Raw genomic sequence first — 12,405 nt, 5'->3', positions numbered from 1 at the left:
TGTATTCATGGCGTCAATGGTGCTGCCTCTCTCTATCGCTCCACTGACGGAAAGAAAGGAAAAGCTACGGCGTCAGGAGGAAGAAAGGAAAGGGGAGCGGGCTGCACGCAGGGGAATAGGAGGCGAGGCCCATGGAAGAGGAGAGTCGGCCCACTACTCTATCAAGCGCCCGGCAGGAAAAAAACAAAAGGGGGGTTCCTCTTTTTTTTAAATAAACAAAACACAATCCAAAATGCCCATAGCCACACAGCGGTTTGAAAAAATAAAATAAAAATACCTAGGGCATGAGGGAATTATGCCCTATTTAAATAAAATATGAACCTGATTTTTATGACAACTAAATTATAATCAAAACCAGGAATTTAATATTTTATTTATTAAAGCCCCAATATATTTAAAGCCTAAAAACCACAAGACATAACCCCCTCAACCACAAGTTGGTTCTTTGCAAATATAACATTTTTAAAACAGGTACTAGCAAGGTTTGACACACAAGTTAAATGAATAGAAAGGCTTTGACATAGATAGAAGAACAATGTTGTTTGAAAGCATTGTTTGGAAACCTCCACATCACCACACTCACCACAAGCATAGCTAGCAACACCAACAGGAATGAAATAATGCAAAAGAAACGAAGGATGCCATGATGCAAAGATGATGACATGAGATGATCCACATGAAATGATGACTCATAACAATCACAACATGGTTCTCCAAAATAGGAAAGGTCCAAATATGGCAAGGATTACATCTGGGGTGTTACAAGAACCCCACAAACGACGGAGGACCGTCGAAGACGAGTACATTGTTGGGGTACACGTCAAACGTAGGCGTCTCAGCGATAGAGAGCCTACTGAAGCTGGGGTATAACGCCTGGACATCGAAGTCCGCGCCAGGATAGCGAGGACCGTCACCGAGATGCAAGTCGCTAAAGATAACGCTGAGGTTCTCCATAGCAGCGACAACGACGCTGGGGAGTGACTCATTGTCCGACTCCCCATCCGAGTCCGCATGACGGACTAGGACGTCAATCATCATCGGTGAAGCCTCATCGAAAGCAGGCTCCACGGGCATGCAGATCGGTCCGGATGTGATGCATGCGGTGGTGTAAGAGCAGGGCCCTGCCCAACGCGTGAAGCCAGCCGATGTCGCAGACAGCCCCATGGTGGGCGCCAAATGTCGGTGTTTACTCACAACATAAGCCATGGGTAGGCTAAAGATGGTGGGAACCGAAGAGGCACCGGAGGGCGCTGGGAACGAGGATAGTACAAGCATGGAACGCACAATGTACCCAGGTTCAGGGCTCTCCTTAGAGATAACAGCCCTAATCCTGTCGGAGTGTATTATGTATGTATGGTACTACAAGTGCTCCTGGAGCTGTATTGCGGAGGAGGAAGAAGGAGCTACCGGCTCGCGTCTGCCTCTCCTATGTGGTATGTGTGTGTGCTGAGTTGACCGACCCTCTGCATGAAGGGGGGTCGGGGGGTTTTATAGACGAATCCACCGACCTACAATATGGATAAAAGGTATAAGAGTGGGGCCCGGCTGGCAGCCTCGCCGGTTGGCCAGGGGGCCCACGGGGTCTTGTCTTGTCGCTGGAGGGGCCCGTCGGCTGCGAGGTCCCGTCTGGCTGTGGGACCCGCCGGCTAGCCAATAAGGCTCTCGCGTAAGGTCGACGCAGGACACGTGTGGTACGTCCGACGTCGTCCAGCGAGGATCGTCATGGGCAAGAAGTACGGCCATCTCCACTGTTCCCATGTCGAGTGCAGTAATGGAGTGGGAGTTTTACGGGCCGACACTGTGTAGGGTGATGGATCGGAGTCGGAGGAGGTCAACAGCGTGGCCGCCGACGCTTGTACCTGCCATGCGCCCCGATCCAGTACCTTTGCTGACGTGTAGACACCTTTAACCGTAGGGTCTCATCATGACCTACGGTCTCATGTGACTTGTGCTCCCTAGCCGGCGAGTCGCTTGACTAGCCGGCCTGGGACGGCCGCCTCACCCCTAGCCAGCTGGCTCAGCCTAAGCGGTCAGGGGGAGGTGGCCGTCTCGCCTCTAGCCGGCAGGTGCTTCCTAACCGGCCATAGAGTTGGCTGTCTCGCCCCCTAGTCGGCAGGTGCCTCCTAGCCGGCCAGGGGGACTTGGTGTTTGTAGAATGGTTCTTGATATTCCTTCTTGGTTGAAGGCCAAGGAGTAGGCTCGATGAGCCTACCCCGGGGTTATCCCCCAGACAAAAGGGGATAGTTTACTTAATGTTATTGTTCGGTTTTACCTTAATGATCTTTAGTAGGGGTGAATGCTTGCTAGAGTTGCAATCATAAGTGCATATGATTCAAGTACAGAAAGTATGTTAGCTCATGCCTCTCCCTTATATAAATCTATAATGATGATTACCAGTCTAGTTATCAATTCCTAGGGACAAATATTTTCTTGTGTTACGCAAAGTTGTCTACTAAATAACTACCTATTATTATCATGCAAAGTATGTGTAGTTTTATTCTAGCCAAGTAGTTCTAGTTTTATTCTTGCAAACTTATCCTTACACATACAAAATAGTTTCATACTTGTTCTACGTAAAGTAAGCATTAGCGTGCGTAGAGTTGTATTAGTGGTCTATATAACTTGAGAGAATATTAATTATATGTTTAGCTCCTCGTTCGATTCGACACTCTTAATTATCGAAAAGGGCTACAAACAATCCCCTATACTTGTGGGTTCCAATACTATGTAAGCTCTATATGATCATGCAAAACAATATGATGATGAACACACAAGTCATGAAACGGAATGGTGAAAGTTACATGGCAATATATCTTGGAATGGCAATGGAAATGTCGTGATAGGTAGGTATGGTGTCTGTTTTGAGGAAGATATTAGGAGGCTTATGTGTGATAGAGCGTACCATATCATGGTGTTTGGATGGAGCGATGAAGTTTGCACCGACTCTCGAGGTGAGAAAGGGCAATGCATGATACCAAAGAGGCTAGCAAACTGCGGAAAGGTGAGAGTGATTATATCCTTGGACTTATATTAGTCATAAAGAACTCATATACTTATTGTAAATCTTATTAGCCTACTCAAACAAAAGTACTACCGCGCACCATACCATCGCGCCCCCTCGATTCAGATATAAAAATGCTCACACCTCATCACCATGCCGTGACCAATATTTAGGTGTGAAGTAAATAACAAGCTTAAATACTGATATTTGTACTAACCAATGATCATGAACCTATATCCTTTCATATTAGTACATCAATATAATTAAACCATACGTTTCTTATTTGGTGAGTGATAACCCACAAGAGTAGGGATCAATTGAGCCTCTTTGATAAGTAAGAGTGTCGAACCCAACGAGGAGGTAAAAGTAGAATTAATATTCCCTTCAAGTTATCGACCACCGATACAACTCTATGCACACTTAATGTTTGATTTACCTACTAAAGGTATAAAACTATTTGGTAGGTGTAAAAGGATAATTTTAAAAGAATAAAACTAGGAGTATTTGATATGTCTCCAATGCATTGATAATTTATGAAGTATTCATGCCATATTTACCTAGGTTCACAATACTTTTATATGGTTTTGATGCAGTTTATACGATTTAATGAGAACTAACCCGGATTGACACTATTCTCAACAGAATTGATAGGGTGTTGTTTTTGGTGCAGAAAATAAAATATCTCAGGATCGCCCAAAACTTTTTTATGATTTGATGGACAATATGTGAAAAACTGGAGTGAAGAACCACTCGAGGGGGTACACGTGTGGGACACAAGCCAACAAGGCAAGTCGACCCCCCTAGGCACCCCCTATTATCTTGTGAGGCCAACATGGCTCCGATTGACGTGATTCCAATGCTGAAAATTCCTATAAATCCAGAAACCCCAGAAGTTAACCTAGAACTTTCGCTCCGCCACCTCAAGCCTATATACTGAAGAAAACTCATCTGGAGCCCTATTCCAGCACCCTCCCGAAGGGGGCAATCATCATCGGAGGCAATCTTCATCATCTCGGTGATGCCCATTACAAGGAGGGAGTAATTCACCCACGGGACTAAGGGTATGTACTAGTAGAAATGTGTTCGATCTCTCTCTCTCTCTCGTGTTGTTGAGATGCCATGATCTTGATGTATCATGGGATTTGTTAATATAGATGGATTGTATTGTGTTTATCCCTTGCTATCTTGATGTGATGAATTGAATCTTTCCTCTTCAGATTTTGTTATGTCATATTGAATATGAGATTAGAGATAACTTGATGTATGTCTCGCATGTGGATAACTGTGGTGACAATGGGTTGTTATATTGATTCACTTGATATATTTTTTGGTACCCAACTTGCATATTCTCGTGCTGACAATGGGGTAGTATATGCATAGGGGTTGATACATGTTCTTGTGTTACTTTCTTTGATGGGAATCTTGGGGTACTCTTTGAAGTTCTTTTTGTTGGATTGAATGTGATGAATCTGAAATTGTTTGATGCATGTCGACTAATTAACACATGGATACTTGAGGTGACATTAGTGTATCTAGGTGACATTAGGGTTGACAGTTATGTATCATAGGTGTTATTCTAGTACGAACTCTAGTGTTGTTTGTGATACTTATATGAATAGCTCAATATATTGATCAGAAAGAATAGCTTTGAGGTGGTTCTTCTACCTACAATTTTTTTATGTTATGGTCTCTGCTATTTATGAACTTTGGGGTGATTCTTTTTTGCACACCGAGGGATGATCATATGATTCTATTAGGTTAGCATTGTTGAGAGATTGCGCTAGTGGAAGTATGAACCCTAGGCTTTATTTTCAAGAATTTATACAACGTTTTGCTTGTTGTTTGCCACTTGCTACCTTGTCTTATTTATATTTTAAAATTACAAAAACATATATCTACTATCCATATTGCACTTGTATCATCATCTCTTTGCCAAACTACTGCACCTATACAATTTCCATTGTATTGGTTGTGTTGGGGACACAAGATGGTTCTTGTATTTGATTGCAGGGTTGTTTGAGAGAGAACATATTCATCCTACACCTCCCACGAATTGATCAACCTTAGGTCATCCACTTGAGGGAAAAAATTTGTTGTCCTAGAAAACCCTGCACTTGGAGGTCCAACAACATCTACAAGAAAAAAATGTGTAGTATACGTCGAGCTCTTTTCTAACGCCGTTGCGGGGCAGGTAGTGCTTGAAGGTATATCTTAGATCTTGCAACTAATTATTTTAGTTTCTTGTTTATCACTAGTTTGGTTTATAAAACAAAACTGTAAAAAAATGGAATTTACGTTGCCTCAATTGCTTCACCTTTACAATGTTTTTCGTGAAAATGATGGTTCGGAAAATTGTGATCAATTGTTAGAGGAGGAATTTATAAAAATACTTAATGTAAAACCCTTGAATGATGAGCATGATAGAAATATTGTTAGTAAAATTATCTTAATATCCATGATGTTATAGATAATTGTGCTTGTCATGATAAAAATGATTTCGATAAGCATGTCATGCTTATAGGGATGATAGATTATTCAAGAAGCATAAGCACGATAAAACCAATTGGTGGATTTGCTGCAAGATGATGCTCTCCTCATCCAATTAGTTGTGAACTTTTCAATAGTGTTAGTCATATTAATTTCCAATGTATGCACTTTCATGATCAAACCGTTTCCAAATATTGTGATAATTTGACCTCCGGTGAACTCTATAATGAACTTTGTTTATTTTTGGGGTGTGAAGTATTGTCACCTAAAAATGATTGGTTTGATATATCCCTTATCACTAATGATGATCAAAATAATCCACAAGAAATCTATATGTTTTGAATAGTACATTGCAATGGTAATGCTTATGTTGCCATGTGGGGACCCCGACTTATGAGTCGAGATCGCCGAATGAACGTGCTCAGTGATCCCACAGATCAATGCACATCGAACACACATATACTGAATATTATGAGTCTTACATCCAACATACCAAAATGATACAACAAATGACCAACAAGGTCAAGTTCACATAGGTAGGGCCTATAAGGCCAAATCACACCCCCACATCTACTAGCGGAAATCTTGGGGCTAAGCGGGTGCCCCTGCCATCAGCCTACACCGACAGGCATTCTGACTGAGAAGTGTCCTAGTTTGCAAGTCCGTCTCCGATGATGTATTCTTTTCCAAACTCTGGTCCTTCCGTATCTGGTCAATAACATAACAAGTGGCAAGCCATTGAGTACTTTCAATGTACGCGCAAGCAACTCATGATATGGATAATGCAGTATGTATGATAACAAGTAATATGCAGTTTTGGTGGATAACAACTTGGTTGTAAATAAACATGATCATAGATGGATGTGCAACATAAGCTAGATGGTATTTAGAAGAATAGGTTACAAATATCAACATATATGATGGGGGTTGAACACTTAGGGTTCACCCGATATGCCAAGTCACCAAACTTGGTCATATCAACTCTTTCACATAACTCCTTGAACACACACACACTTGGTTTATGCGAAAACAACTAGACATAGTTTAAGCCGGATTACCCAACTGTCCTTGACCGTGGACATGGCTATTAGAATAGTTTTACACTCTGAAGAGGTTGTACGATGTACCCACGAGATCCGGGAAACTTCCATGTCATAAACGACTCGCGGTATATAACGTACCCGAGGTAAGTACCCGATCAATGCCTTTCCCCTGACGATACTAGACAAAGAGTTCCACTCGAGTGGTACCCAGCCCACATGATGTACGTCTTACGAGCACCAACTCTGTGCAGTATCATCCATGCGGGGACCAATAGTGTGCCTGGAAAACGTAAAAATGACATAGTCGCCCTACCTGGCACGACCCCATCATGAGAGTGACCACACATCACTCCCGCCACTAGTAATGTGGCTCTTTGCTAGCACCGACGAATGTAATCAACAAAGCCCCGTACCATAAAGGGGTAACTTGGTCACACATGTAAGGTTGGGATGGTCGACACATCATAAATCTAATCCCATTTCCGAAACCACTCACACCAAAATACACCCGGTGCACCACTTCTTCACAAGTGGCCACCTAACTCATCATCACTCTCGGGCATTAGTGGCACCCGACGGGGTTTTCATAAATCCTTTGATATATACCATCATCATGTTCATGCTTCTACTATGCTTAGTTATACTAGTCAACACGGTATTAGCATGACCCTCATAGGTGGTAGGATCATGCTCAAAATGCAAGTGCTCCGGAGGAGCCATCGGTACCATCATATCGATGATTTACCGAATACTCATGATCATATGCAACGGGAATAATTGCTCTACTAGCATGCCGTATAATATTTGCTCAAACATGGTCAAAGGGTTGCTTGCCTTCGTCAGCTAAGTATCCGGGGTCTTCGGGGTTTTCGAGTCCAACTCCTTCGTCAATCATGGTATCTCTCGTTGTAATAAATAATAAAATAATAAGTAGCTCACTAAAAAACAGAGAACATACTCACTTTAAAAAAGTTACCCTATTCTGATAAATCTACACTACTATTTTGAAAACATTGGCCTCTGGTTTTGGTGAAAAGGTAATTTTCAAAAATCATTTTAATAGAACCTATATTATTCAAAATATCCTTTTAATTATTACTATACAGAAAACTTGTCTTAAAAATTTGTGCAATGGCTCTATTAAATTCTACTCATTTTTAGAAAGGTTGGGGTGGAAAATGATTAAATTATATCGGATAAACAAATTCTACTAAAATGTTTTAAAACTGGATTTAACAGAAAAATAAAAAGGGATTTGGCTCAGGCCTGGATCGACCAATGGCTTGTGCCGGCCCAGCTAGCCAGCCAGCCAACTAGCACACGCGTGCGCGCCGCCATGTTCAAACCGGACGCGCGGGCCCCTGCGGTGAGCGGCAGAGAGGAGAGGGGGAGAGAAAAGAGCTGTCGGGGTCGTCTTCCACCTCAGGACAGAGAGGAGGGGAGGCACGCCGGCAGCAATACCAACCCCAATGAGCCCAAGTGATGGAAGGAATGGAACCATCACATCGTCGCCTACGTGCTGGTGGTCGAGGGGACGATGGGGAGGCACTGGTTCACCGGCGACGAGGTCCCTGCGGCGGAGCCGATTCGGGAGATGAAAGAAATGGGTGCTACGGGTAGGGATTAGCTCGGGGATGTGGGGGAAAAGCTTCCTGATCTTACTACGGTCATGGAGGAGAAGAAAGGACCGTGGGAGCTAGCCTGTAGCCCGAGATCGACGAAGCTCCGAAGCGGCAGGGTCTGAGTCGATCTCGAGCACCGGAGCTCGCTATGCTCGAACGGAGTGGCTAGGGGCTCAATATAGGCTCTGGAGGAGTGGGATGAGGCTTCTGGAGCGAGGGGGAAGGCCTATTTATAGGTCCTCGATGGTGCACCGAGCGGGAAGCGCCGGTGGTTTCACCATGATTCGGAGGAGGGGTATAGAGAGCTCGGGGTCGAAACCACGATATTGTAGACGTGGTTTAGGACCCCTGTGACTCACTGAGAGGGGGAGAGAGCGAGGAGGAGCGTGCACGCGTGGCCGCGGTCTTCTGGCCGAATCTGGCGCACGCGGGCACTCATCGCTCCGGTCAACAGAGCAAGGTAGGAGGGGCCCTGAGGCTGCCCTGATGCAGAAGGGTTGTCGGGGACGCGAATGGGCAACGGGGGGAGGCATGAACCGGCCGGGACTAGCCACCTTTGCTTTCGGTGCGCCCTGTAGCGTGCCTAGAGCGCAGTTTTGGCATGCCACGGCATGCTGGCGCGCTCTGGGGGGCCTTGGTCGTCTCTGGTGTGTCGTGGGGCTGGGTTAGTAGATCCTTAGCCGTATGAGAGCCAAGAGACTACCTACTAGTCAAGGGAAGTTATTAAAGAGGATATGCCAGAATTGAACCAGAAATTAGAATGGGGTTTTTGGCTCTTCTGCTTGGATTCAAGGAGGGGCCACTCACCTGCAGTTGGGGAGTGGTGCTGGCTGTTTGGACTATGAGTTTGGAGGAAAGTGTATGGGTGTAGGGTGACGTAGGAGATGTTTTACTAATCTGGCAAAAAGTGTTCGACAGGTGTTTGGGGTAGCTACACTTCACCACTGGTGATGAAATTTAACAGGATTAGGTTTGGCGCAGAAATAGGATGCCCCACCAAAGTTGAGCTTCATTGGACAAGTTTGGCAATGCAAACTTGAAATCACCCCCAAATGAGAAGATTTGTCCCTTCCAAAGAGAATGTGTGTAGATCACCCCCTACAAATCCCATTTTTGGCAGGGACTCCTCATTTGGGGTGTTGACACTCGTGCAAAGTTTCAAGCCATTTGGATAAACTTGGCTATGTAGAGTTGCTTCAACTAGATTCTGGATAGAGAGGGTTTTAGGATTATTTAGTGAACCGAACCACCTTGGAAAGAGGTGAAACTTGGTGCGGCCACCAAATATAGCTTGGAAGGTTGCTGGAATTTTCTAGGAATTTATTGGAAATATTTCCTTTTGAAATATTTCAAAATGTCAAAACAGACAGAGTTGGTTTTCAAGGGTTTGCTCAAATATTTTGAATAGAAATAGGGGTTGAAAATCTTATGTATGGAAAATATATGTCCTCTGAGTATCTCCAAATTTTCTCACATTTTTCTTAGGCAGAAACGTAATTTTTCATATAGAAATATCATTTCTGGCCTCAGAAATGGACATGCATATAAAATAGGAAAATAATTTGAAAAATAATTATTTTATTATATTGGAGAGTTAAAATAGTTCTAAAACCAGATTACCATCTTTGGGTAAAGGCACTCCCTTGTTATCACGGACTTGTAGTGCAACCCAAAGCAAGGTTTTAAAATAGTCAAAATAAGAAAAATAATCTTTGGGAATAATCATGTTATAAAAATATGGTTTTCGAATGCACTCATTCAAGCATACAAACACACAATGACAATCATGGCACTCACAACATTGGTTTTTGAATTTTTTTAATAAACTCGGATTTTGAAACTACAGTTGAAGTGAGGTGAAAACAGGGTGTGACAGACCTATCCCCCTTACAAGAATTTCGTCCCCGGGATTCCTAAGCTAGGTGCTAAAAAGGTGCGGAAATAGGATGGGAGATAGTCTTCACGCTCCCATTTAGCTTCTGCTTGGGTGTGGTTACTCCACTGAATCTTAAAGTACTTGATCGTGTGGCTTCTGGTGCAACGCTCTGCTTCGTCCAGGATGCGGATTGGCGTCTCATGATAAGTGAGATCTGGTTGGAGGTCGATGGCTTGATGGTCAATGTCCTTATAAATGTCTCACGGTTTGGCGCTTGCAGACACTTCCAGAGTTGTGACACGTGGAAGACGTTTTGCACACCCGAAAGTTCCGGAGGTAGCTCCAACTAGTAAGCAACTTCTCCATGCCTTGCCGTGATCTTAAAAGGTCCAACAAACCTTAGAGCAAGTTTCCCCTAAACGTTGAAACACTTGGTTCCCTTGAGAGCTGTGACGCGGAGGTACACCTGGTCTTCGGGAATGAACTCCACTTGTCTGCGGTGAGAATCCGCATAGCTCTTCTGTCGTGACTTGGACTCTTTCAAGGTCTCCCAGACAAGTTGCACCTTGTCTCCTGCCTCACGAAGAAATTCCGGTCCGAAAATCAATCCTTCGCCAGTCTCAGACCAGTTCAGCGGGGTGCGGTACTTTCATCCGTATAGTACTTCAAATGGGGCCATCTCGAGATTGGACTAGTAGCTGTTGTTGTAGGAGAACTGAGTGAACGGTAGACAGTCTTCCCATTTGGTCCCATGTGCCAAGACACAAGAGCGGCGCATATCTTCGAGTATGTGATTCACTCTCTTCGTCTGTCCGCACGTCTGAAGTGGAAGGCGGTGCCGAAAGAGAGCTTGGTTCCGAGAGCTTCTTGGAACTTCTTCCGGAACCTTGAGGTGAACTGCATGCCTCGGTCAGATACAATCTCCTTGGGAACACCATGGAGGCTCACAATACGCTCAATGTAGAGGCTAGCCAGCTTGTCGCCACCATAAGTGGTGCTAATCGGAATGAAGTGAGACACGTTAGTCAGATGGTCGACGATGACCCATATAGAGTCATGGCCTCTACTGGACATGGGAAGACCGGTGATGAAGTCCATGCCGACCTTGCCCCACTTCCATTCAGGCACTTGGAGAGGTCGTAGCAATCCACCAAGTCGTTGGTGCTCAGCCTTGACTCGTTGACACACGTCGCACTTGGTGATATAGGTTGCTATTTCTCTATATCATCTTGGTGCTCAGAATCTTTCCCGAAGGTCCTGATACATCTTGGTGCCACCGGGGTGAATAGAGTAGGGTGTGTTATGAGCTTGCTGCAAGATCAAGTCCTTGAGTTCCGTCTTGTTGGGTATGCATAAATGTTTCCCAAAGCACACTACTCCTTGTTCATCCACCGAGAATCCTGGGGCCTTGCCTTCCTGGATCTTCTTCTTGATGCCTTCGATGCTCTCATGCCCCTTCTAGGCTTCCTTGATGTCGTCTGCTAGCGTGGGTTTGACTTCGAGGTTAGCTAGGAATCCTGGTTCAACTAGGTCCAACCAGAAGCTTTCCATCTCTTCATATAAGGCAGGTAGCCTTTCCTTGAGCATAACATTCAAGGTGCTGGCCTTCGGGCTTAAGGCATCGGCCACCACATTGGCCTTGTCGGGGTGGTATTGAATACCGAGGTCGTAGTCTGTGATTAGTTCCAACCATCTTCTCTGCCTCATATGCAATTCCCTTTGAGTAAAGATATACTTTATACTCTTGTGGTCGGTGTATATTTCACATCACCTCCCCAGAAGGTAATGTCGCCATGTCTTCAGGGCATGCACTACGGTTGCCAACTCAAGATCATGTGTGGCGTAGTTTTCCTCATGCGGGCGCAGTTGCCGTGACAGGTAAGCCACGACCCTGCCATCTTGCATTAGGACTCCACCGAGCCCGATTCTTTAGGCATCACAATATAACACAAACTCCTTGCTAATATCGGGTGTAGCAAACACCGGGGCGGTAGTCAATCTCTTGTTCAACTCCTGGAAGCTTTCTTTGCACTCCGGCATCCTTTCAAACTTCTTGCCTTTCTTCAAGATCTGAGTAATTGGTCGAGTGATGACGGAGAATCCTTCCACGAACTTGTGGTAGTATCCCGCGAGTCCGAGGAAGCTTGTGACTTCCTTGACATCAATTGGCGATTCCCAGTTGGTTATTGTGGTAATCTTGGAGGGATCGACCGCCAATCCATTTGCTGTCATGGTATGACCCAACAATCCAACTTCATGTACCCAGAACTTGCATTTGCTAAACTTGGCATAAAGATGGTGCTCTCGAAGCTTTTCCAACACTAACCTCAAGTGTTTCTCATGTCCTTCTTCAGATTTGGATAAGATTAATATGTC

This window comes from Hordeum vulgare, chromosome 5H (genome assembly GCF_904849725.1).
Source record: "Hordeum vulgare subsp. vulgare chromosome 5H, MorexV3_pseudomolecules_assembly, whole genome shotgun sequence".
NCBI lineage: Eukaryota > Viridiplantae > Streptophyta > Magnoliopsida > Poales > Poaceae > Hordeum > Hordeum vulgare.
Note: the sequence above shows the minus strand (reverse complement) of the source record.